The sequence below is a fragment of the Rhinatrema bivittatum genome, chromosome 16 (assembly GCF_901001135.1).
Source record: "Rhinatrema bivittatum chromosome 16, aRhiBiv1.1, whole genome shotgun sequence".
Classification (NCBI taxonomy): Eukaryota; Metazoa; Chordata; class Amphibia; order Gymnophiona; family Rhinatrematidae; genus Rhinatrema; species Rhinatrema bivittatum.
Window position 1 is genome coordinate 20,389,049 of NC_042630.1, and position 25,172 is coordinate 20,414,220.

At 43.9% G+C, this 25,172-nt stretch overlaps 1 protein-coding gene across 4 annotated transcripts in view; it reads right to left on the reverse strand.

Annotated features, from left to right (window-relative positions):
* The window catches only part of LOC115078298 (N-acetyllactosaminide beta-1,3-N-acetylglucosaminyltransferase 2-like), a 65,813-nt gene that overhangs the window by 32,247 nt on the left and 8,394 nt on the right, over positions 1 to 25,172 (reverse strand). The window contains exon 1 of one of the 4 annotated variants that reach the window (XM_029581155.1): positions 23,098 to 23,341. The exons of 1 other annotated variant lie outside the window; for it this stretch is intronic. The gene's annotated coding sequence lies outside the window, so the exon portion shown is untranslated. Of the gene's footprint in view, positions 1 to 8,788; positions 8,838 to 23,097; positions 23,342 to 25,172 lie in introns of those variants that run through there. 2 more of the 4 variants (XM_029581158.1, XM_029581159.1) reach the window with 2 other exon arrangements.

A 25,172-nucleotide genomic window follows, 5' to 3' on the forward strand; every position in this document is an offset into this window, starting at 1 on the left:
TGCTGTAACAGCGGCCTGGACCGGTTTCCTGCAATGGACTGCCGGATCAGCCTGGATCGGAGCCTTGAGAAATGCTGTAACAGCGGCCTGGACCGGTTTCCTGCAATGGACTGCCGGATCAGCCTGCATCAGAGCCTTGAGAAATGCTGTAACAGCGGCCTGGACCGGTTTCCTGCAATGGACTGCCGGATCAGCCTGGATCAGAGTCTTGAGAAATGCTGTAACAGCGGCCTGGACCGGTTTCCTGCAATGGACTGCCGGATCAGCCTGGATCAGAGTCTTGAGAAATGCTGTAACAGCGGCCTGGACCGGTTTCCTGCAATGGACTGCTGGATCAGCCTGGATCGGAGCCTTGAGAAATGCTGTAACAGCGGCCTGGACCGGTTTCCTGCAATGGACTGCTGGATCAGCCTGGATCGGAGCCTTGAGAAATGCTGTAACAGCGGCCTGGACCGGTTTCCTGCAATGGACTGCCGGATCAGCCTGGATCAGAGCCTTGAGAAATGCTGTGGCAGCAGCCTGGACCGGTTTCCTGCAATGGACTGCCGGATCAGCCTGCATCAGAGCCTTGAGAAATGCTGTAACAGCGGCCTGGACTGGTTTCCTGCAATGGATTGCCGGATCAGCCTGGATCAGAGCCTTGAGAAATGCTGTAACAGCGGCCTGGACTGGTTTCCTGCAATGGATTGCCGGATCAGCCTGGATCAGAGCCTTGAGAAATGCTGTAACAGCGGCCTGGACCGGTTTCCTGCAATGGACTGCTGGATCAGCCTGCATCAGAGCCTTGAGAAATGCTGTAACAGCGGCCTGGACCGGTTTCCTGCAATGGACTGCTGGATCAGCCTGGATCGGAGCCTTGAGAAATGCTGTAACAGCGGCCTGGACCGGTTTCCTGCAATGGACTGCTGGATCAGCCTGGATCAGAGCCTTGAGAAATGCTGTAACAGCGGCCTGGACCGGTTTCCTGCAATGGACTGCCGGATCAGCCTGCATCAGAGCCTTGAGAAATGCTGTAACAGCGGCCTGGACTGGTTTCCTGCAATGGACTGCCGGATCAGCCTGCATCAGAGCCTTGAGAAATGCTGTGGCAGCAGCCTGGACTGGACTTTGTGGAGCAGGTCCTGGATTGTCCATATGGCCTGGAGTACGGTTTAGCTTTCTTTCAGGAGGTAGATGCAGGTTTTGGTTTTGTGATACCGAGGCCTCCATATGTGCAGATTTCTCTGTGAGACATAAGAAAGAACTGGCCTGGAGTCTGGCACTGGATTCTGTTTGGTGGGGTTTGCCTTGATATTAGCCTCAGGGCTAAAAATCACTTTTGCTGGCTAGGAGACAAGTACAGGAGTAGGGCTAGAACTGGCTTCAGAAACTGAGGCAATCTTTGGAGAGTCTGAGACAAGGACAAGTTTAATCAAAGCATAGATGTCTCCCCCTTCAGTTGCCCTATGACCCTCTGTTCTTTATACCCACTGCAACATAATCTCTTTGTAACAATCTCTTTTGTAACATTATCTCTTTTGCAACATAATCTCTTCTGTAGCATAATCTCCTTTGTAAATAAATAGAAGTATGATATGTCATTATAACCTTTATATTTCATGGTAACGTAAGTTGTATATGATTCCTCCTTGTAAATATTTGATGCTTAAATGTATGCTCTTGTAACTACCAGTTACTTCATTTTTCCCTCACTTCCAAGTTTGCGCCCCCCACTTTATTCATCAGTTCTATGTTCATTGTAAAGCCGGTTGCTGCGTCTTGTTTCTTGTTAACCGATGCGATGTTCCCAGCGACCAACGGTATATTAAAAACTAAGTTACACAAACCAATTGCGGAGAACAGGCAAGCTTACCCTTCTCTGCACCAGTGCAGGTTTCATCAAGGCCTGATTAGCAATGGCGGGCTGGGCAGGAATCTGTGCTTGCCTAGGAACCGCAGAGGCTGAGCCGAGAGTGCCAGAATAGGTGGAATTCCCAGGTACCAACTAACTGACCCTGAGGGACCCCTGCAAACAGGGACAGACACAGGGGCAACAGCAGGACCAGACTCTGGAGCAGGACTCGGTTTAGCAGAACGGATCTTTTTTTGTTTTTTTTTTTAAACCTTTGTCTGTACTTGACTGTGGCTGGAATAACCGCTGGTTTGGCAGAAGCTAGCACTGAAGCAGACTTGTGCGTTGAGTGAAAAAGAATTTTCTCCAATTAGTCTTAAATGTGCTACTTGCTAACTTCATGGAATGCCCCCTAGTCCTTCTATTATCCGAAAGTGTAAATAACTGAGTCACATCTACCCATTCTAGACCTCTCATGATATTAAAGACCTCTATCATATCCCCCCTCAGCCATCTCTTCTCCAAGCTGAACAGCCCTAACCTCTTCAGCCTTTCCTCATAGGGGAGCTGTTCCAGCCCCTTTATCATTTTGGTTGCCCTTCTCTGTACCTTCTCCATCGCAACTATATTTTTTGAGATGCGGCGACCAGAATTGTACACAGTATTCAAGGTGCGGTCTCACCATGGAGCGATACAGAGGCGTTATGACATTTTCTGTTTTGTTAACCATTCTCTTCCTAATAATCCCTAACTTTATTTATTTATTTATTTATTTATTTTATTTAAACAGTTTTTATATACCGTTGATTAGACAAAAGTCCATCTCTACGGTTCACATTTTATACATCAATCAATTAACATAGGAAAGAAAGAAAAATACAATTTCTCATAAATGTAAAAATCCTAAAAATAATAATTATTTATAATAGAAATAAGACTTTCTAAAAATTACCATCTAAATATAAATTATAAAATCCCAAGTATATATAAATTAAAGTTAAAAGATCAAAAGCTAAAACAATTTAAAAGAAGAGATAAAAATATAGGATAAAGTAAAGACTTAATAGCTTACATGGGGACACTACCATTTACTCCACGGCTTACATGAGGACACTACCATTTACTTCATATCAAATGCTCGATGGAATAGCCATGTTTTAAGATCTTTCCTAAATGTCTTCTTATCTTGCTGTAGTCTCAGGTCTGTGGGCATTTCATTCCAGTATTTATGGCCCGCAATTGATAGCGCTCGCTCTCTGACTTCACATGAATGGGCAGATTTAATATTCGGGAATGCGAGGAGACCTTTATTTGATGATCTCAAATTACGTTGCGGTACATGTAGTCTTATTGCTGCGTTTAACCAGTCTGTCCTTTCTCCATACAGAATCTTGTGAATGATACATAAAACTTTAAAAATTATCCTCTGTTCAATCGGGAGCCAATGTAGTTCTTTCAAGATCGGAGTAATATGGTCCTTATTTCTTGTATTTGTTAATATACGCGCAGCAGTATCTTGTAAAATCTGTAACGGCCGTAAAGTACTTTTTGGCAAACCCATCAACATTGCGTTACAGTAATCTACTCCCGTGAATATCAGTGCTTGTAATACTGTTCTAAAATTCTCTTGGGAAATCAAAGGTTTGAGACGTCTCAGCAGCATTAATTTGCAATAGCCGAACCTCACTTTCTTTGCAATATGTGCTTGCCCATTAAATTCGGTGTCAATATAAAAACCCAAATTCCTAGTAACATTTACTACTTCAATCCTATTACCGTTATTTAAGCTTGACTTTGTTTCATCATTTCTCCTTTTCCTCTCTAAAATAATAAAAACGGTTTTCTCTAAATTCAAAATTAATTTCCAATTGTGTTAAGACTTGTCTAATTATTTCTAAATACATTTTTATCAGTTTACAAGTCTCATCAACATCTTTCTCGATAGGAAACAAAATCTGAATATCATCAGCATACACAAAATAAATTAGATTAAGGCCCGTTAACAGATGGCACAGAGGAAGTAAATAAACATTAAATAATGTTGCTGATAACGCTGAGCCCCGGGAAACACCTGTCATCAGTTTGTTAGTTTCTGAGAAATTATCTTTTATTTTGAGTGCAAATGACCTATTTTCTAAAAAAGACCTAAGCCATTTTAAAGTTACATCACCTAAGCCAATTTCTGAAAGTCTTGTTAACAATAACTTGTGATCGACCGTATCGAAGGCCGCCGATAAGTCTAAAAGTACTAGTAAATACCTTGTTCCACAATCAAAACCCCTTAATACAGTATCATTTAATGATAACAATAGTGACTCAGTATTATGATTTTTTCAAAAACCATGTTGTGTGGGAAATAAAATATTATTATATTCAAGGTGCTCTATTAATTGTTTATTTACCACTTTCTCTATTAATTTTGCTATAAACGGCAAAAATGAAATTGGTCTGTAATTTTTGAAATTTGTTGCATCTAGATCGCCCTGTTTAAGTATTGGTCTTACTATTGCTTTTTTTTAACATTTCATGCATAGTCCCTTCGTTTAGTGAGTGATTCACTATTATCGTTAAAAATGGTACTATTTCATGTTTACATTGTTTTAGAGTCAGTGTATTAATTGAATCAATGGGATGAATGGCTGGATTTAGCTTCATAACCAGTTTTTCAATTTCCTCTATTGTTGTATTATTAAAGGTAGACCATGGTAACGTCTCTTTTTTTGGCATGGCAATTGTTTGATGGTTGTTTTTATCTAGCGTGTCCAGGAGGTTTTCTATTTTCTTTTTAAAAAATAAAGCTAGTTCATTACAGTCTAGGTCTATGTCATTATTTTCTTTCTCAATTGGATTTCTTGTCAAATTTTTTACCATGTCAAAGAGTGCTTTGTGGTTATTTGTAAATCTCTGGATTTTCATGTCATAATATTCTCTTTTTCTTAAATTTATTGATTTTTTATAATACGCAAGGTAGACATGATAGTTTGTTAATGCAATGGGGGTTTTCTTCTTTTGCCATTCTTTCCTTTTTCTTTAGATTTATCTTTATTTGCTTTATTTGGGAGTCAAGCCTGTGTGTGTGTGTGTATCTCTGCTTTGTGACTCTCTAGGGGTGAGGCCTGTGTGTGTGTGTGTATCACTGCTTTGTGACTCTCTAGGGGTGAGGCCTGTGTGTGTGTGTGTATCTCTGCTTTGTGACTCTCTAGGGGTGAGGCCTGTGTGTGTGTGTGTATCACTGCTTTGTGACTCTCTAGGGGTGAGGCCTGTGTGTGTGTGTGTGACACTGCTTTGTCGCTCTTTGGGAGTCATGCCTGTGTGTGTGTGTGTATCTCTGCTTTGTGACTCTCTAGGGGTGAGGCCTCTGTGTGTGTGTGTGTGTGTGTGACACTGCTTTGTCGCTCTTTGGGAGTCATGCCTGTGTGTGTGTGTATCTCTGCTTTGTGACTCTCTAGGGGTGAGGCCTCTGTGTGTGTGTGTGTGTGTGTGACACTGCTTTGTCGCTCTTTGGGAGTCATGCCTGTGTGTGTGTGTATCTCTGCTTTGTGACTCTCTAGGGGTGAGGCCTCTGTGTGTGTGTGTGTGTGTGTGTGTGTGTGTGTGTGTGAGTGAGACACTGCTTTGTCGCTTTTTGGGAGTCATGCCTGTGTGTGTGTGTGTATATCTCTGCTTTGTGACTCTCTAGGGGTGAGGCCTGTGTGTCTGTGTGTGTGTGTGTGTCTCTCTCTCTCTCTGCATTGCCAACTTTGAAGGAAAAAAACCAAAACAAAACCCAAACAAATCCTACAATAGCCAGGACAACACTTTCCCCTTTCTGTTGACCACCTCTTTTCCACACAATGCCCCCTGAACAGCTTTTCTTTTGAAGCAGGGGCTGCTCCTAGACCTGACTGTAGTAGTGGCGACAGTGGCAGCTGGTGGAGGAATGGGGGCCGGATTGTGCCAGTGACTACTTTAGGGCTTCCAACCCAGCCTGCAAAAAAAAATAAAAATAATAATCATAATCATAATCAAAAGAAGGCCCAAACCCTGGCTCTTCCACAGACCTCAGCTCGGTGGTATACTGCAGCCTGCAGCACCTCCTGCTGCCACTTTCAGACCCTGAAGGAAAGAGCCATAGGAGGCTGGAGCTTCCTGACCTTCACTTTCTCACATTAAAAATCTTTTACTGTAATAGCAAAGTGATTTGTAGAAAATGTATTTGTCTGGTCTGTGTCTCAGCTAGACCAACGAGACTGTAAACTCCATGGAGCAGGAACCATCCCATAGACGGTACCAAAAGCCGAGACTCGACCCCCCAAACGTGTACTCCTACGTGATTTATTGTCATTTTGTAATATTGGCTGCAGGTCACTGCGCGTTCTAAATTTAAGGCATTGCTATTTGCATTCAAGAAGTTACGTAGCTCATGTTCTCTTCACTTAAATGGCATGAGGCAAGTAGAAATCTACAATCTACACAGACGCATCTTTTACAGCTTCCCAAGCCAAAGGCCTTTCAGCAATAGCAGTGATTAAACAGGTTGCTCTCAACTGTAGTACCAAGTATGGCGAAGAGTTTACCATGAGATTTGAAGGAGGAAAGGGATCTTCTGAGGTTTGGTAAGAAATTAAAAACCTGGCTTATATCTGCAGCTTTTAAGAATTAAAATGATACCAGGGGAAGGTGATGTCTGCAGGGCTTGCTGTTATTGTGTGTAAGGTTTTTGGGTGGACCCTTGGACACTGTGGCAGATGACCATGCCCACAGGGGGGAAGTCCCGTGAGGGGCCACAGGTCAGGCTTAGCTTAGGACACACAACACAGAATTGTCTTTTATTAAACAGAGTTGAGAAGCCACCAGAGGTGGCAGTAGTGAGTAGAGATGAAGCCTGGCTGGGCTTAGGGTTCCTCAGGACACTGGAACAGTGATTCCCTCTATGGCTGTGCTGTAGTGGAGAGAAGCTGAGATGGTGAGTACAGTGGAGCATACACAGGGTTCTGGTATGGAGCCTCCTAGGTTGATTACTCACTCAGCGGTTTCTCCCGGAAGGTATCACAGAAGCTGAAATAGAGGCAGGCCCTCGAGGAGCGAGTACCTGGTTCCAGGGAACAGCTCTGAGAGAGTCGAGATGGTAACTCACTGATGGTGTAGGCAGCGGGTTTCTCCAAGCAGAAGTGAGCTCAGGCAGCGAGTCCGGGAACATGGGCCCTCGAGGAGCGAGTACCGGTTCCAGACAGCGACCTGAAAGAAAAGAGAGAGGCCCCCAAGGAGCGGGTACTCCGATGAGTAAGTCTAATTAAGGAGAGGCAGAGTAGCTAGGTACAGAGAGCGAATCCCATCCGTAAGGAGATCCCTTGCTAACTCGAATAGCTAGCAAACAGAGTAGGCTTTTGTATCCGGGATGCATGACGTCATCACAAGGGACGCCCCTGAGGTTCGCGCCAAAGAAGGAATAGGAAGCAGGGCCGCCCGGCGCGCACGCCCCCTATGGCAGCTGAACAACATGGCGGGATGTAGCGCCCAAGCCGGACCGGGAACGCCGGAGAGCACGGCAGGCAGACACCGCGGCAGCCAGATGTCCATCAACCACGGGAGGAGTCGCCAAAGAGGTAAGGAGGGCAGAATGGAGATGTCAGGCAGCGACAGTCGTAACAGAAACATAGAAATGACGGCAGAAGAAGACCAAATAGCCCATCCAGTCTGCCCAGCAAGCTTTCGCACTTTTTTTTCTCATACTTATCTGTTACTCTTGGCCCTTAGTAAACTTTTGGTTCTATTTCCCTTCCACCCCCGCCATTAATGTAGAGAGCAGTGTTGGAACTGTATCTAAGTGAAATATCTAGCTTAATTAGTTAGGGGTAGTAACTGCCGCAATAAACAAGCTACACCCATGCTGATTTGTTTATCCAGACTATGTAATTCAGTCCTTGGTTGTTGTCTGTATATAGATCCTCTTTTCTTCATTCCCCCCTGCCGTTGAAGCAGAGAGCTATGCTTGATATGCATTGAAAGTGAAGTATCAGGCTTATTTGGTTTGGGGTAGTAACTCCAGTAACAAGCAAGCTTCTCCCCGTTTTTTAGTGAATGCAAATCCTTTTTTCCACATTTCCTCTTGCTGTTGAAGCTTAGAGCAATGTTGGAGTCGCATTAACTGTGTGCATGCCCACTGAATAAGGGCACTATCTCCAGGAAGTAGCCATCATTCCTGCGAGCCACCCACTCTTCATTCACTTCCTCTAGATTTTATGGATCCACAGTGTTTATCCCACGTCCCTTTGAAGTCCTTCACAGTTCTTGTCTTCACCACTTCCTCCGGAAGGGCATTCCAGGCATCCACCACCCTCTCCATGAAGAAATACTTCCTGACATTGGTTCTGAGTCTTCCTCCCTGGAGTTTTAAATCATGACCCCTGGTTCTGCTGATTTTTTTTCCAACGGAAAAGGTTTGTCATTATCATTAAAACCTTTCAAATATCTGAAAGACTGTATCATATCACCTCTGCTCCTCCTTTCCTCCAGGGTGAACATATTTAGATTCTTCAATCTCTCCTCATAAGTCATTCGATGAAGACCATCCACCTTTTTGGTCGCCCTTCTCTGGACCGCCTCCATCCTCTCTGTCCCTTCGGAGATACGGTCTCCAGAACTGAGCACAGTACTCCAGGTGAGGCCTCACCAAGGACCTGTACAAGGGGATAATCACTTCCCTTTTCTTACTCGATATTCCTCTCTCTATGCTGTCACAAGACCCCAAGGTCGCCTGCTCCGTGCACATCAGCCTTTCACCCCCCATCGAATACAGTTCTTTCGGATTTCCACACCCCATATGCATGACTCTACACTTCTTGGCATTGAATCTCAGCTGCCATATCTTTGACCACTCTTCCAGCATCCTTAAATCCCGTCTCATTCTCTCCACTCCTTCTGGTGTGTCCACTCTGTTGCAGATCTTAGTGTCATCCGCAAATAGACAAACCTTACCTTATATCTCATCCACTATGTCGCTCACATAGATATTGAACAGGACTGGTCCCAACACCGATCCTTGCGGCACTCCACTTAACACCGGTCTCTCTTCAAAGTAAGTTCCATTTACCATCACACATTATCGTCTGTCCGTCAACCAGTCTGCAATCCAGGCCACCACCTCGGCTATGAACAGGAACACACACACGAAAACACATCACCACAGTTTTGCACATGTTACATGGGCTCCCATTTTCATTTCAAATACAATATAACCCTCATTCATAATATTCCTTCACCATGGATTGCGGCCACACTAAAAATTCATACACCATCCAGAACTTTACGCTCCTCCATTCAGTGCCTTCTAGATACTCCCTCCCCTTGGACAGTCCATCTTGAAGAGGCTGGGGCACGTGCTTTCTCCATTGCCGGCCCTCTTTTATGAAACTCCCTCTCAAAAGAGATAAGAACAATAGCAGAACCAATGTTTTCCCGGAAAGCTCTTAAAACCCATTCGTTTCAAAAGGCATGTTCCATCTGAGCACTATAAAATCATCTATATTGACAATAGCTGGGTCTATCAGCGATGTCAATGTCTGTGATTTTGTTAGAATTTTTTTTTGTCATTGTTGATTGATCCTTGTTTAATTTTACGTAGTTTTATTGTGTGCGTAGTCTTGTACTCTGCCCTGAATGTAGGACGGGCAGGTATTACATTTATTTATTTATTGAGTTCTATATATCGTCGTTCAGTTTCGCCATCACAATGGTTTACAAAGTTTTGATGTTTAACAGAGTTTCCAAAAGGTTCTTGTGATTGTTAACATAGATATTGTTGGTTTTATAAATGTAGTTCCTATGTCAAGCTATACAGGTTTCAGTTATGTGTTATATTACTTTCTTGCATTGGTTCCACATGTTTGCATAGGATCATTAGGCGGGAAGTGGTGTTTTAGAGTCATTGGGTGACTTGGTAGGCTTTGGTAAACATCCAGGTTTTTAGATCTTTTTTGAGGGTTTTTAAGTTTTGTTGTGTTCTGAGTTTGATTGGGAGGGTGTTCCAGAGTTTAGGGCTTCCTAGTGAAATTGCTCTCTTTTGAGTTGAGGTAAGTTGTTTGGAATGAGCAGGTGGAATCTTTAATAGACCTTTATTAGCTGATCTGAGGTTTCTGTTTGGAGAGTGCAATTTTATGGATGTACTTAGCCAGTTTGTTTTTCGGATATTATTTTGTGTAGTATGGATAGTATTTTGAATTCTATCCTAAATTTTATTGGGAGCTAGTGTAGTGATATTCGTGTAGGAGTAATGTGATCATGCTTTTTAGATCTAGTGAGAATTCTTACAGCTGCGTTTTGGAGGATTTGGAGTGGTCGGATGGTGTTGAGAGGTAAGTTGAATAGCAGGGGAGTTACAGTAGTCCAGGTTGGAGAAGATGAGTAGTTGAAGAACTGTTCTGAAGTCGTTGGGGGAGAGGAAATGTTTTAAATGACGAGGGTTAGGAGTTTTGATATCCATCTTTGATTTTAGTTGTAATGTGGTTCTTGAAGGAAAGTTCCTTATCAATTATGACTCCAAGGTTGCGGGCATGATTGACAGGTGAGATTGCCGCTTTTTGGTTGAGTGGTGGTAGTTGAGGAGCGTTGTTCTTTCTATCCAGTATGATTATTTCAGTCTTTTCGAAGTTTATAATGAGTTTCATGTTGGTTAGTAGTTGCTTTATTTTGTTGAGGTAAGTGGCTGTTTTTTTGTAGGTTTCTTCCAGAGAGTTGTGTATTGGGATTAATATTTGTATATCATCCACATATATGAAGTGGGTCAGTTTAAGGTTTGAGAGGAAGTGGCATATCAGGAGCAGATAAATGTTGAAGAGTATCTCAGATAGGGCGGAGCCTTGGGGAACTCTGGTGTCAAAGTTTATTTTCTTTGAGAGGGTGTAATTGATCAACACCTGGTAGGTTCTTTGTGATAGATAGGATGTGAACCATTGTAGGGTTTTTTCTTTTGCACCAATTTCAGAGAGATGGTCAATCATGATAGAGTGGTTTACCGTGTCAAAGGCTGCTGATAGGTCAAGTAGGACTAAAAGGTAGCTGTGGCCATTTTCAAAACCTTTGACTACAGTGTTGTTTAATGATAGGAGTAGTATCTCAGTGTTCAGTTGTTTCCTGAAGCCAAATTGTGTGGGTAGTAGGATGTTGTTTTCTTCCAGGTGGTCGCTGAGTTGGGAGTGGACGATTTTCTTGATGATTTTAGCAATGAAAGGTAGGTTTGATATGGGTCAGTAGTTCAGTGGGTTTTCTGGATCAAGATTGGTCTTTTCCAGTATGGGTTTGATAATTGCTGATTTTAGGCATTCTGGGTAGTTTCCTTCAGTGAGGGATAGGTTTACGATGTCGGTTAGCGTTTTTAAAATAAAAATATTTTAAAATAAATAAATACAAATGTATAAAGTAAGTAACATAGAGGTTTCTCTCTTATGGGAAATCTGCAGAGTCTCAAACAGTGTGCAACATCTGCCGGAAGTGCACAGGATGTGCAGAGGGCAAGAGGTTACCCTGGAGCCAGTGTGGGAATGTGCCAGGGCTCTGGGTCATCTGTTGGTCAGAGGGTGTTACCTGCCCTTCTTGACAGACAAGGGTGGGGGGTCCATCCCCTAGGGGCTCAGTCATGAGGAGAAATGATTAAAAACCCTGACTCTGCCAAGTCTGGGGCGACGCCAGACTGCAAGGGAAAGAGATCGGTTGGAGCTGTGACCCTCACCCAGGATTACAGAGGAAAGCAGCAGGAGTGGGCAGAGATTTTCTCCCTAAAAATCCCCCGAGTCCTGAAGAGAAGCAGCAGAGGGTGCAATACTGCCTGGAAGTTAAAAGATAAAGCCGGTGCTTAACTGGACCAGGAAGCCAAACTGTGCCAGAGGGAACTTCTTTTGGGGTTCGGAGGATGCTGGTGATGCATCTGATGGATTTTTCCTTGAGCTGAGCAGGACATTTTTGTGAGTAACTGTTTGAGTAACTGAGGAAAATAAAGAGGGGAGCAGGCTAGATTTGTTCAAAAGACTGAGGAGAGAAGAGAAACAAGGTAACCAGGAACACTGTGTTGCTGTAAGAAGGAACTGTTACTGCTGTAAAGAGAGAGTTTCTGGCCTGTAATTCTGTTTCATTTCTGCATGCACCTGAACTGTCATTGTGTTGGATTTGGAAGATTCTGCAGTATTACTGTTTATTTTTTGGAGCACAACTCGAGTCTGGAGAGTGCTTTGCTTGTGTGGAGTGTTCTCAGCCTGGCACTGGCCCTGCAGGATATCCTGTCCCCAGCTCACGCCCCCCCCCCCCCCCCCGAGACTTGATCCCCCGCCTCGGGATATTAACCCTAATGCTTCCCGAGGCTGCGAAGGTGACCCCAGGTGTACAGGGGGTTAAAAAGCCTTTGCAGCTCCCCTATGGGGAGGCTAGCAAGGAAAGTGTCCTGTTGGTTTATTGCTCCTAGGGGAATTCTGCTTAAAAAAATTTAAAATTCTGTGCACAAAAATTTAAAATTCTGCATACTTTGTTTGTCAAAATAACACAATTTACATGACAGTCTTTAAGTAATTAATTTAAAATGTAATACAGAAAAACGTTATTCCTTAAAGATGCAGAGTTTTGAATATTTTGAGCAGAATTTCCCTAGAAGTTCACTGTAAGAGTTCTCTTCTTCCACCCTCTCTCCCTACTCCCCTGCCCAGGCTCCTTTCACTTTGTCCTCAGGCCCCAACTCCTCCACCTGCCACTATCTCTCCCCTCCGCCTCCCAGAGTTTGACCCCTCTCCCAGTACTGCCCCTCATAAGGCACTCTCTCTCTCACTCACACACACACACATAGGCTCCTTCTCTCTAGTGTACATACATACCCCTTCATACAGGCTCCCTCTCTCTCACGCACATACACACACATCCTCATAGGGACTCCTTCTCTGTCTTTCACATACAAACACACATACACCCTCATACAGGCTCCCTCTCTCTCTCACACACACACACGCTACCTATGTCTTTCACAGTTCCCCTGAACATTGGCTCCTTCTCTCGCTCACATACCCTCACACACATAGGCTCTCTCTCTCTCATACATACATTCCTTCACACAGGCTCTGTCTTACCCATACACACACCTTCACACAGGCTGTCTCTCTCACAAACAAAAAAGCACTCTCACATACACACAATCCCTTTTTCACACATAGCAGCTCCCAATCTATCACACATGTACACACTCCATAATCTCCTTATAGGCTCCCTCTCTCTGGCCCCCACACCCCCTCACACATACTCTCCTCTGTCACTCCGCAGGCTCACAGTCTCACTCTCACCAGGGCCTGCCCCATCTTCACCGTGAGTGGGACAACCTTCGCTCATGACACCCCGGGGCCTGCATCTTTGCCAAACTCTGTGCAGAGAATTGAATTTCTGTGCAGCTACACAGGAGGGGAATTCTGCGTTATTTCTGTACTTCGCAGTAGCACAGAATTCCCTCAGGACTAGTAGTTTATACTGAGAGATCGGCATCTTATCCTCGTGGGGTACCTTACCTTGCTCTGGAGGAGATGCTGAGCTCTGATTTAACTCAAACCTTGATGGAGTTCTTTATTTTGGATGAGAGGTTTTTTTTCCCCATCCTCTCATTGCATTCTTGAAGCTTCAGTTATCTTCTTTACTTTTGGAGTGCCAAATCCTGTTGGACTCAAGTTAAGCTTACTTAATTTTGCTCTTCTGTCAAATGGGAGAGGTTTCCCCTCCAGCAAGGGATCACCCGAGATCCAAGGAGAGGATGACTTCCAGCCCTCCTGTGAGAGGAAGGAGGAGGAAGGGGAGAGGAGAGGAGTTGGACCACATCCATGGCCCGTGAATATCTACTGAAGATTGGAGATGAGAAGAGAGAGAGGTATCACCCTTGATACTACAAGAGGAGGTAGGAGATACAAAACGAAATACTTTAAGGTACACCTTTGATACTCTAAACTACCTTGGAAGGGAAACAGAGAAGCTTTGCCAGAAACCCAATGGGAGGGAAGAGATCAAACAATTAAAGAATTAGATCAATTGGATTTAACTTCTGAATTTAAGAGGGAATGTAAGAAGTCACAAACTTACTAAAAGCAGTTGTACAACTTGAGCCTGACGTACACAGCTGTAAAGACTTCAAAGCATCATTTACGTCATTTATCAGTAAAAGAGAAATGCTGGAAACCGCCAAACTCTCCTTGTGTTTCACTGAGTAGTGACCTCATTATTCGCTAGTATCAGTACCGAGTGGAAAAGACTTAAAAGTGGGATATTAAAAGCAACGTGAGGGCCTTGAAAGGCATGCAGGAAACCCTGAAAGTCAGGCATCGATCAGGAAGCAGTCAGACATTATTTCCACAGGCAAGTCCTCAGAAGACTGGACCAATGAGAGTATATCTAATCAGGGACACACCCACGGCTGGTCCAATTGGGAACTTCCAAGGGTGTAGAGCCCACCCCCCGCCAGGTGGACCAGGTAATTACTACCAAGGTTTTTCAAAAGCAGCTGGTCCTGAAGCTAATCCTGAGAGCCTGTGCCCTGAGATCTGAGGGTTGTCAGTTCGGGACCTGCTATTCTTTACGAATTACCCCCCCCCCCCCCCGTTCTCCAGATGGCCTTTCCTGGAGTCCAAGGTCTGGGTTGATCTGGGTGTTTTCTTTAGAAACAGGTTAGCAGTCCGTCAGTGTCTACAGGCTCTGGTGGTTCCCAGCTATGCTTGCTGGACCAGTCAATGAGATAGATTTGGGGACATCTGTACTATCTCGCATCCAGGATTTGCTCTTGATGGCCCTGGGCGGAAACCAACTTTGAAGGGAGCTGGAAGGCACTGGCATCCTGGAAAAGGGGTTTGGTTTATATGGTTTCATGAGGACAACATAAAATATTGGGTAGACTGGTTTCCAGATCCTAAAGTTCCAAAATTTCGTTTGATTGATGGCTCAGAAATCCCTTTAGTAAATGAAGTTAGACATGTAGGTTTCATAATAGATACTATTTTATCGTTAAAACCACAGCTATCGAAAGCCACCAAAAATGCTTTTTATAAACTCCATTCAATGCGCAGGCTTCGACCATTCTTATGTGATTCAGACTTGAGATCCACTATTCACTCTTTGGTGTTATCGCCATTGGATTACTGTAATGCCCTTTACTTCGGACTTCCCCCCAAAAAACCCAACATTACGTGCTCTACCTAGGCCTAGGTCCAAATCAGCCTTGATGATGGTTCCTGTCCTTGGGCTGGGCCCTGGCGTTTGGCTTAGGTCTTGGTCCAGACCTCAGTGATGGGGGTGCGCCCTTGGTACTGGGACCTAGGCCTGGGTATTCGCGATGGGCCTAAGTCTCACTGCTGGGATCAGGCTGAAGCCCTAGTCTTGCCAGAGGCCCTTTTTCAAATATAAAAATAAGAAAATACTCGAAAATGTTCTGGTGATTTCATCCGAGGTGATTTGCAGGTGGTTTCAGTTGTATCGGACTGAAAGTGGCCTCGCCTATCAGGTTTTGTGCATTCACTGAAACAAACACATATCCCTAATGTTTATTCGATTGTTGTTCCAAATGTTTGGAAGTTAAGAAGCAGGTCAATCTGAAAATCTGAAGTTGAAAACAGAGTATAAGCTTATTTGTCTAACTGCACTGCAAAGGTGCAGAGAGGACAGACAATCTTTGTTTATTCCAGCATCACCTGATACATTTTGTCAGCTTAGGGGTGCTATGACTAGCTTCACTGGGAATAGCAAATCTCCACAGATTATAGTTTTCACTCTCTTCAGCCAGTGGTTTGTGGAGAATCTTGATTTTCCCAACCTGAAGCTCTGATACTGGATGGTGAGACTTATCCTCTTTGTACAGTTGGTTGGGTGCAGATGCTTACAGCCCTGGTGCTCCTTGAAAGGCAGCAGATAACAAGGACAGAGGAGTGGTCCACCTCAAAGACAAAGTTGAAGAAAGGAGACTGTGAGCAATAATAAAAGGAAAGTAAAATAGTAAAAAAAAATAATAAAAAAATAGAGGTAGCAATAAAATAACCATCCACAAATAATCTGTGGTGCAGTACTACAGATTGTGGCAGAGTGCTTTGACCCTGCGTTTGTGAATAGGGTGGATTATTGACCAACGTCCCCCCTGTAGGAGTTTTTGCATGATCCCATCAGTGTTTTTAGCTGAAATGCTTTTGGCAGCCCCTGGAGAACTGAGGATTCCCTTTTCGATTCCAGTTTGTTTATCCGTTTGATCCATTCTCATGGGACAGCAGTCTGTCACTTTTGGACATTTACAAATAGACTAAAAATCTTCTTCCTTTCAACGTTGAACAAAGAACATGGAGATTTAATATTATCAACAAGTTTAAATTGGATCTCCTGAGGACGGACTCGCTTGGAAACGCAGCCACGCAGGGATGAAAAGCTAAGGTTTTTTTGTAGTACTTTCACGGTCATTGTGCTGTTTAAGCATCTTAAGAGTACAAATTAAAGTGAGCTGTTGAAAGTTTGAAAACCGCGTATGGCGCGACGTTCAGCGGGATTACAGTTAAGCCTATGGAAAGGAAAAAGACTTTTTTCAACATAATTTATATGCAATTAAAAAAAATGTAAAAAAATATAAATTAAAATATCTAAATCAAAAGAGGAGGCTTGAAACCAAGTGGCAGGCTGTTCTTTGTGAAATAAAAAAAAAAAAAAAAAGCAAGAGCTCTACGGATTTCTCAACACAGCAACTTGATGTGGTCAATTTTAAGGAAGTACAAAAATACAGTCCAATTTTAAGGAAGTACTTTCGTACTGCACACTGGCTCTCAAAGCAAGGAACAGGCCGACAAACCTTAACCTAAACTAACCAAGCCTCACTGACTAGGCCTCATGAGTCTACCCCAGCTATGAGCTGACCCTAACAGCATAAGAGTTTCTCGTGGACGTCAGTGGGAATCATCAGAGAAGGTGCCCATTAGGTGCCGCAAACTGGAAAGCGAACAGCGAGGACTTGTGAAAAGTATGAGAATAGGGACATTTTGGTGGCTTCTGGAAGTATATTGGGATACATTTCTTTCTCATCCCCATGGAAGGATCTGGCTTTTAAAGCGCAAAGCAAGGAGAAGAAAAGAGTCAAATTACTGAAAGAATTGGCTGAAGTCATTGGAGAATTGTTATTGAAAAAAGTAAGCTCGCAAAGTTACCAAATTCTATCTTGTGAAAATAGATCAAGCTATTGTTTTTCCCAAATTGGAGTTCACTTTTCCAATCTATCGGTGAAACTGAGTTGGCATCCAGACCGTTTCCAGAGTGATTATTATGGCTGTAGTGGTTGGGAGATCATCAGTACTGTTTACAGAGAAGTACAAGAGTGGTTTGGGATAAACAACTCAAAAGGCAAGGAAACTTAAATTTCCTTGCCGTTGTATAATTATGTTTAATAAAAACAAATTTGTTTTCCTTGAACCAACACACTTAGAAGTTTTCCTAAATGATAAAGAAGGGTGAGATGTTTTTAACAACTTAATTGGAAAAGTCTTGGTTATTTAGATATATAACTCCGCATTATTCATGTTTAAATGAAAATGTCTTTTTTTGGTTTTCCAGTAATAACTTCCCAATTATGTGGACTATATTTAAGTTTACACATGATTAATTTTCTTTTGTGCTATATACTTGTATGGTTGTACTACTTTGGTTGTAATCTAAAATTTTCTTTTTCTTTATTCATTGTAAAATGTTTAAGAAACTTAATAAAATATAAATTAAAAAAAAACAAAACCAACTCAAAAGGGCCTTAAGCTTGGCTCCCCCTCCCCGGGATCCTGGACTCTGAGACTGTGAGAGTCCAGGAAACTGTGCAGTTAGAGTCCAAAACCGACCTGTGAACCCTTGGCTCTGCTAGCAGGGGTTTTCCCACCCAGGGATTCATTACAGCGCTTTAGCACTTCCTGCTCTGTAAACGGGTTGGTGTCCCTTGCATTCCCCGTCTGGAAATCCTGAGATTTCTCTCTTCTGCTGCTCCCCTCTTCAGTTTTTCTCTTTCTCCTTTGCCTTTTCATATCTCCCGCACATATCTAAAGGTTTCATCACCTCCTTGCCTTCAAATTCAAGCTTTTAATGAAAGGTTAGCAACTTGCCAAGCCAGTAATGAGTAACCCGCATTGTTCCTTATCCCACCTCAAACAATAAGGATATCAGGGCTTCAATCTTCTCCCCACATAACAAAGCCTGTACAGCCACATTCCTAAGTAAAACCAAACACGAGAGAAAAGGCAAGGAAAAAAAGAGTGTTCTGCTGACCTTGCTACAAGAATTACAAAAAAGCGAAACCTAGGAGGTAAATTTTAAGACCTGCCCGCGGGCGCACATGTGCATGCCTTTGCCGGCTTGCGCACAGGGACGCAGCGGTTTCAAACGGGCGTGTACGTGTGCGCATTATTTCACACTGACGCACGCGTGTGCCTGCAAATGCCGCCTCGCTCGCATAAGTGTGGGGGGAGGGAGGGGATTTTACTGGACGCGCGTCGACGCCATGACCTCTTTTCCCAGTTCGCACCCCAGTAAAGGGGAGGACTTCCTAATCCCCCCTAGCTAACTCGCCTCCCTCTTACCCTATTAGCCCTGAGCCTTAAAACCCCGCTGACCGGCCTCGCTTTCTTTGTTTCACAACTTACACGCCGTCCATAGTAGACGTAAGGTTGCGCGGTAGGAGACCCCGGCGCGTGTAGAGACTTACGCACAGACTTCCTGGTAAAGACCGCACCCATGCCCTGCCGCTTTTAGTGGAAAATGGTTCTGTGCATGTGCTGGGAGATCGCACGTACTCGCGCGGTTTCTGATATGAATGTAAGGTACTGATACTGTTTGAAGCCCATTGCGGGCAAGAGAGAGTGGATTAAAATAAGACAGCGAGTACTGTCTTACCATGTTCCCGTATTAGTAGGGATCTGAGATAACATTTTTTTTTTACATATATAAACAATTCTTGGCTCTTTGAGTCCCTGCGCCTCTGATTTGGTTTTTGTATTTTTAAATACTACGGTGTGCCTAGAATTTGGGATCCGTTTCTGAAAGCTGCTGGTGAAGAAGTGGGATCTGCATTGTAGTGTTTACTGTCTTTTTTCCTTTTTCTGGGCGGTGAGGGGTTTGTGTTACGACTGTGGCTGCCCGACGTCTCCACTCCGCCCTCCTTACCTCTTTGGTGACTCCTCCCGCGGTTGATGGACGTCTGCCTGCCGCAGTGTCTGCCTGCCGTCCTCTCCGGCGTCCCCAGTCCGGCTTGGGCGCTACATCCCGCCATGTTGTTCAGCTGCCATAGGGGGCGTGTGCGCCGGGCGGCCCTGCTTCTTATTCCTTCTTTGGCGCGAACCTCAGGGGCGTCCCCCTGTGATGACGTCATGCATCCCGGATACAAAAGCCTACTCTGTTTGCTAGCTAATCGAGTTAGCAAGGGATCTCCTTACGGATGGGATTCGCTCTTCTTACCTAGCTACTCTGCCTCTCCTTATTGGACTTACTCTATCGGGGTACCCGTTCCTCGGGGGCCTCTCTCTTTTCTTTCAGGTCGCTGTCTAGAACCGGTACTCGCTCCTCGAGGGCCCATGTTCCCGGACTCGCCACCTGAGCTCGCTTCTGCTTGGAAGAAACCACTGCCTACACCATCAGTGAGTTACCATCTCGACTCTCTCAGAGCTGTTCCCTGGAACCAGGTACTCGCTCCTCGAGGACCTGCCTCTATTCCAGCTTCTGTGATACCTTCCGGGAGAAACCGCTGAGTGAGTAATCAACCAACGAGGCTCTAAACCAGAACTCTGTGTATGCTCCACTGTACTCACCATCTCAGTTTCTCTCCACTACAGCACAGCCATTGTGGGATCACTGTTCCAGTGTCCTGAGGAACCCTAAGCCCAGCTGGGCTTCATCTCTACTCACTACTGCCACCTCTGGTGGCTTCTCAACTCTGTTTAATAAAAGACAATTCTGTGTTGCGGGTCCTAAGCTGAGCCTGACCTGTTTCCCCTCACGGGACTTCCCCTCGTGGGTGTGGTCATCTGCCACAGTGTCCAAGGGTCCACTCAAAACCTTACAAACAATAACAATTTGTGAGTTTATGTTCCCTTTCGTAATTTCTGCCTTTCCTTGCTTTATGATGTATTTTGGGTGGTACGTTTTGGCTTCTTTTCCACCCTTTATTGTATTGGTATTTTATTACTACAATAAAGCCTATTTGAAACTTAAAAGAAAAAAATTCCTAATAAAAATACTATACCGTATATGTCAAAACAACCGACAAACATCCAATAATTAAAAATAACTTGCAAAAATTTGTTCTAATCTTTCCCAAATACCAATAAAGTATTTCAAAACATCTGAAGAATAAAAAATCCAATAATTAAAAAATGTTCTAATGTTTTCCAAGAAAACAATGATGTCCATATTCAGTCACTATCCAAATAGCTGGATAAACTTATCCAGCTAACTTTTGAAGTATATTCAGTAGTGCAGCTGCACTATTGAATAGTTAGATGGCTAGAATATTGCTGGATAACTTTAGGACAGGTCGATGGGCCAACTAGACTTAGCTGGTTAAGTTAACCAGCTAACTCAGCTCCTCCCAGTTGTGCCCCCAGAGCGCCCCTAACTTAGCCGGCTAACTTCTCATTGGTGTCTTATTAGCCAGCTAGAATTTAACCACATAAGTGCCCAAATCTTCTTTGGCCAGCTAACTTCTGATTTTTTTTTTTTTCAAAAGAACAGAAACATCAAATTACACCAAACAGATTTGTTGGGGATACCAACCAGGCTCAGACTCACATCGCAGGGCAGCGAGAAAAGTGGTTTGATATGAAGGGAAACTCTGCCCACGGGTGGCGCTCACCACTCAGTCTGGACGGACCTCCTGAGCAAGGCAAACACTTTGACTACAGAGCTGGGCAACCAAGAGAACGGAGATGAACCATCCACAGAGATGGGGGCCACCCATTTTACAGAGTTTGACAGATGAGAGGGAATGAACACGGTGTCCTCGAGGGCAAATCACTATCTAAGAGGCCCTGGCACTTAAAATTGCCAGGCTCCCGAACGTACTTAAAATCGCGCAGCACGTGCTGGCTGCGCCACCCAGCAGTGTGGTTACGAGGTGCGTTTTCAGGGTTACGACGAACTCGAGGGCTGACTTATCAGCACCAAGCAGACGTGGTAAAAGCTGCGCTGTTTGGGCACTTGAGCTACGAGAGGAGTAATATTCAAACATCCTGTGAGGATTTTCAAAATGGATTTACACACAAAAGGGGAGACGATGGAGGGCTTGGGACCGGAGGGCACAGGGGATGGAGGAAGGAGAGAGTGCGAGACGGGGGGGGGGGGGGGGGGGGGGGGGTGGGGGGGGGGATAGTGGGGGTGCAATCAGTGGATGGACGTCCAGAGGTAGAGGGGCGGGGTCCTGTGCAGGGAGAGGGGGTAAATAACAGAAGCATGGGCGGCAGTGAATGACAAAGCGGGCACCCAGTGCTCCTGCAGAAGAGCTGATGGCAGGAGGTGTTTGCTTGCAGCTTATTTCTGCTGCTGCTGGCCTGCAAAGGAGGGGAGGGGGAGGGAGAGCACTGGAGTCTGAAGGGAGGAGGAGGAGGAATGTAGAGCAAAAGAGAAATCAATGTGTGTGAGGGGAGAGGGGGATAAATATGAGAAGAGAGGACAGAAAATTGATTGGGGTGGGGGATGATGCTCATTTATGGTCTGCGGCAAACAGGAAAGGGGATCAAAGATTCACTGTGGGGGCTGGGAGGAAATGCGAAAATGCTGTTTATGATGCCCCTACCCTTAGCTCCGCAACTTGAACCTAAGAACATAAGGCTTACCATACTGGGTTAGACCGCCCAGTACCTGGCAGGATGCCAAGAGGTAGATAGATCCCAAGCTGCTTATCCCAGGCGTAGGCAGTAGAGTTCCCCAAGTCCACCTTAATAATGGGTTATGAACTTTTCCTCCAGCAACTTGGCCAAATCCTTTTTAAATGCAGCTACACTAACAGCTTTCACCACATCCTCTGGCAATGAATTCCAGAGCTTAATTATGCATTGAAAAAAAACATATTTTCTATTATAGTTTTAAATAGTAACTTCATTGAGTGTCCTATAGTCTTTCTACTTTTTCAAAAAGTAAATAACTGATTAACCTTTACTTGTTCCATTCCACTCATTTTTTTATAGACCTCTATCATATCCCCCCTCAGCCATCTCTTCTCCAAGCTGAACAGTCCTAACCTCTTTAGCCTTTCCTCATAGTGGAGCTGTTCCACCCCTTTATCATTATGGTCACCCTTCTCTGTACCTTTTCTAATTCTGCTATGTCTTTTTTGAGATGTGATGACCAGAACTGCGCACAATACTCAAGATGAGGTCGCACCATGGAGCTATACAGAGTTGTTATGCTATTCTCTGTTTTATTCTCCATTCCTTTCCTAATAATCCCGAGCATTCTGTTTGCTTTCTTGGCTGCTGTACAGTTTGCTTTCTTGGCTGCTGTATAGTAAACAGAACTTTTCAACCTATTATCAGCGGTGACTCCTAATGTGGAACCTTGCATTTTGTAGCTATAATTTGGGTTACTCTTCCCTAAGTGCATCACGTTGCACTTGTCCATATTCAATTTCATTTGGTATTTGCATGCCAAGTCTCCCTGTTTTACAATCTCCTCTTCCAATTTCTCACAATCCTCTTGTGATTTAACAACTCTGAACAATTTTGTATCATTGACAAATTTTGATCACCTCACTTGTTGTTCCCATTTCCAGGTCATTTATAAATGTTAAACAGCAGTGATCCCAGAACAGATCCCTACAGCACTCCACTATTCATCTTTTTCCACTGAGAACATTTACCATTTAGCCCTACTCTGTTTTCTATCCACAACAGGACACTGCCTCCTATCCCAGGACGTCTTAATTTTTCTAAGAAGTCTCCTTCTCCCCACAACGATCCTATCAGTGCCAGTCTCTTATCCAGAGGCTCCCATGCATGCCACCAGAGCATGTTACACCGTGGAAACTAGTTGGTGATGCACAGCGACGTTGTAAAGTAATAGGCTTTGCCAGCCTAAAAATATTGATTTTATCATGTGGTAAGGAGGCAATACAACTCCTGCATGATACAAACACATTAACAACTTTCTAGGGCTCTGCAAATTGGAAAAAGAACAACAACACAAACCAAAAAGTTTTGGATTTCTGGCAGATGAAAAAACCAAGGCATCAGCAGCAATCAGAAGCTAAGTGACCACAGGAAGGATAGGAAAGGAGAAATTTTTACCTGAGGGGAAGAGTGAAAATGATTATGGAGTGAAGGAGAAGTCTGTCCCGGGTGGCTGGATGGTCTCTTCATAATCTGTGACACTGTTACTCCTCTGAGGACGGCGAGATCGAGATTTACTGTTGCATACACACACGCGCCCTACAAGGAATGTCCCAGAGGGCTGGCCAGTGAATGATTCAGCAGGACCAGAAGAAGGCTGGACCATGGCCAGGAGGAAATAATCAAACTGATTTTCTTCTCCAGATTTAAATTTCACAAGGTTAGTTGTGCTCTAGGTTGGGCGGTAGAGCTGCCACAGGGAGATAAAGTGACTCCCTCCCCAGGTCCCACACATAGACAGTGACAGAGTGGGGATTATAACTGGAGCACAGGAGAATAAAGTGACTGCCCCCCAGGTAAGACAGAGTCCGAGACAGCCACCGGGGAGTAAAATGATTCATCCCAAGATCACACACAGACCCAGCTACCACTTCCTGCAGCTGCTCAGGGGTAGACAGATTTAGAGAATTCTGCAGTAATGCAGGTGCACATTTGCATCTTTAGCTATTAAATAATGTAAAAAATCTATTGAAGCATAAAGTTGATATAGCCAGGATTCCAGGGCTGGTGCAAGAGTATTAGGTGCCCTAGGCAAACCTTCGTTCATGCACTCGCTTCCCTCAAGTTACATGTTGGTGGCAGCTCCAGCACTCTCTTCTTTGGCAGTATTGACTCTCTCCCTCTGGGTCTTGTGCTGGTGGAATTTTTCTACCCAAAAATTGTTTGTGCTCTAGGTGACTGCCTAGTTTGCTATCAGAGTCATAAGAACGTAAGAAATTGCCATGCTGGGTCAGACCATGGGTCCATCAAGCCCAGCATCCTGTTTCCAACAGAGGCCAAACCAGGTCACAAGAACCTGGCAATTACCCAAACACCAAGAAGATCCCATGTTACTGATACAATTAATAGCAGTGGCTATTCCCTAAGTAAACTTGATTCATAGCCATTAATGTACTTCTCCTCCAAGAACTTATCCAAACCTTTTTTGAACCCAGCTACACTAACTGCACTAACCACATCCTCTGGCAACAAATTCCAGAGCTTTATTGTGTGTTGAGTGAAAAAGAATTTTCTCCGATTAGTCTTAAATGTGCTACTTGCTAACTTCATGAAATGCCCCCTAGTCCTTCTATTATCAGAAAGTGTAAATAACTGAGTCACATCTACTCATTCAAGACCTCTCATGATCTTAAAGATCTCTATCATATCCCCCCTCAGCCATCTCTTCTCCAAGCTGAACTGCCCTAACCTCTTTAGCCTTTCTTCATAGGGGAGAGCTGTTCCATCCCCTTTATCATTTTGGTTGCCCTTCTCTGTACCTTCTCCATCGCAATTATATCTTTTTAAGATGCGACAACCAGAATTGTACACAGTACTCAAGGTGTGGTCTCACCATGGAGCGATACAGAGGCATTATGACATGTTCCGTTTTATTCACCATTCCCTTCCTAATAATTCCCAACATTCTGTTTGCTTTTTTGACTGCCGCAGCATACTGAACCGACGATTTCAATGTGTTATCCACTATGACGCCTAGATCTCTTTCTTGGATTGTAGCTCCTAATATGGAACCTAACATTGTGTAACTATAGCATGGGTTATTTTTCCCTATATGCATCACCTTGCACTTGTCCAGACACTAAAATCTATATGACACAATTTTATGTCACTCTGCCTAGTACTGGAAGAAAGAAATGGATTCACAGAAAGAAGAAACAACTTAAAACAAATAAAAGGTAAATAACTTTTGTATCTACTTACTTGGTACCATTTTACAGCAATGCTCTTAACACTGTTTTCATTTTTTATAGGTAGCAGTTTAGTTTCTGATCTAAATAGCAGGTCAGTAATCAACTTTCAAAGCACATTGATCCCCAGATATATGTACCTAAAATCATTTAGGAATCTTATTCCTTCTGTCAGAATATGGTGCTTAGCATTATATACAACCATCTCAAAACTGTGCAGAATTTGCTGTCTTTCAATTCTGATCCTTTTCCTTGAATTTCTCTTTTTTTATTTAAGTCTTTCAT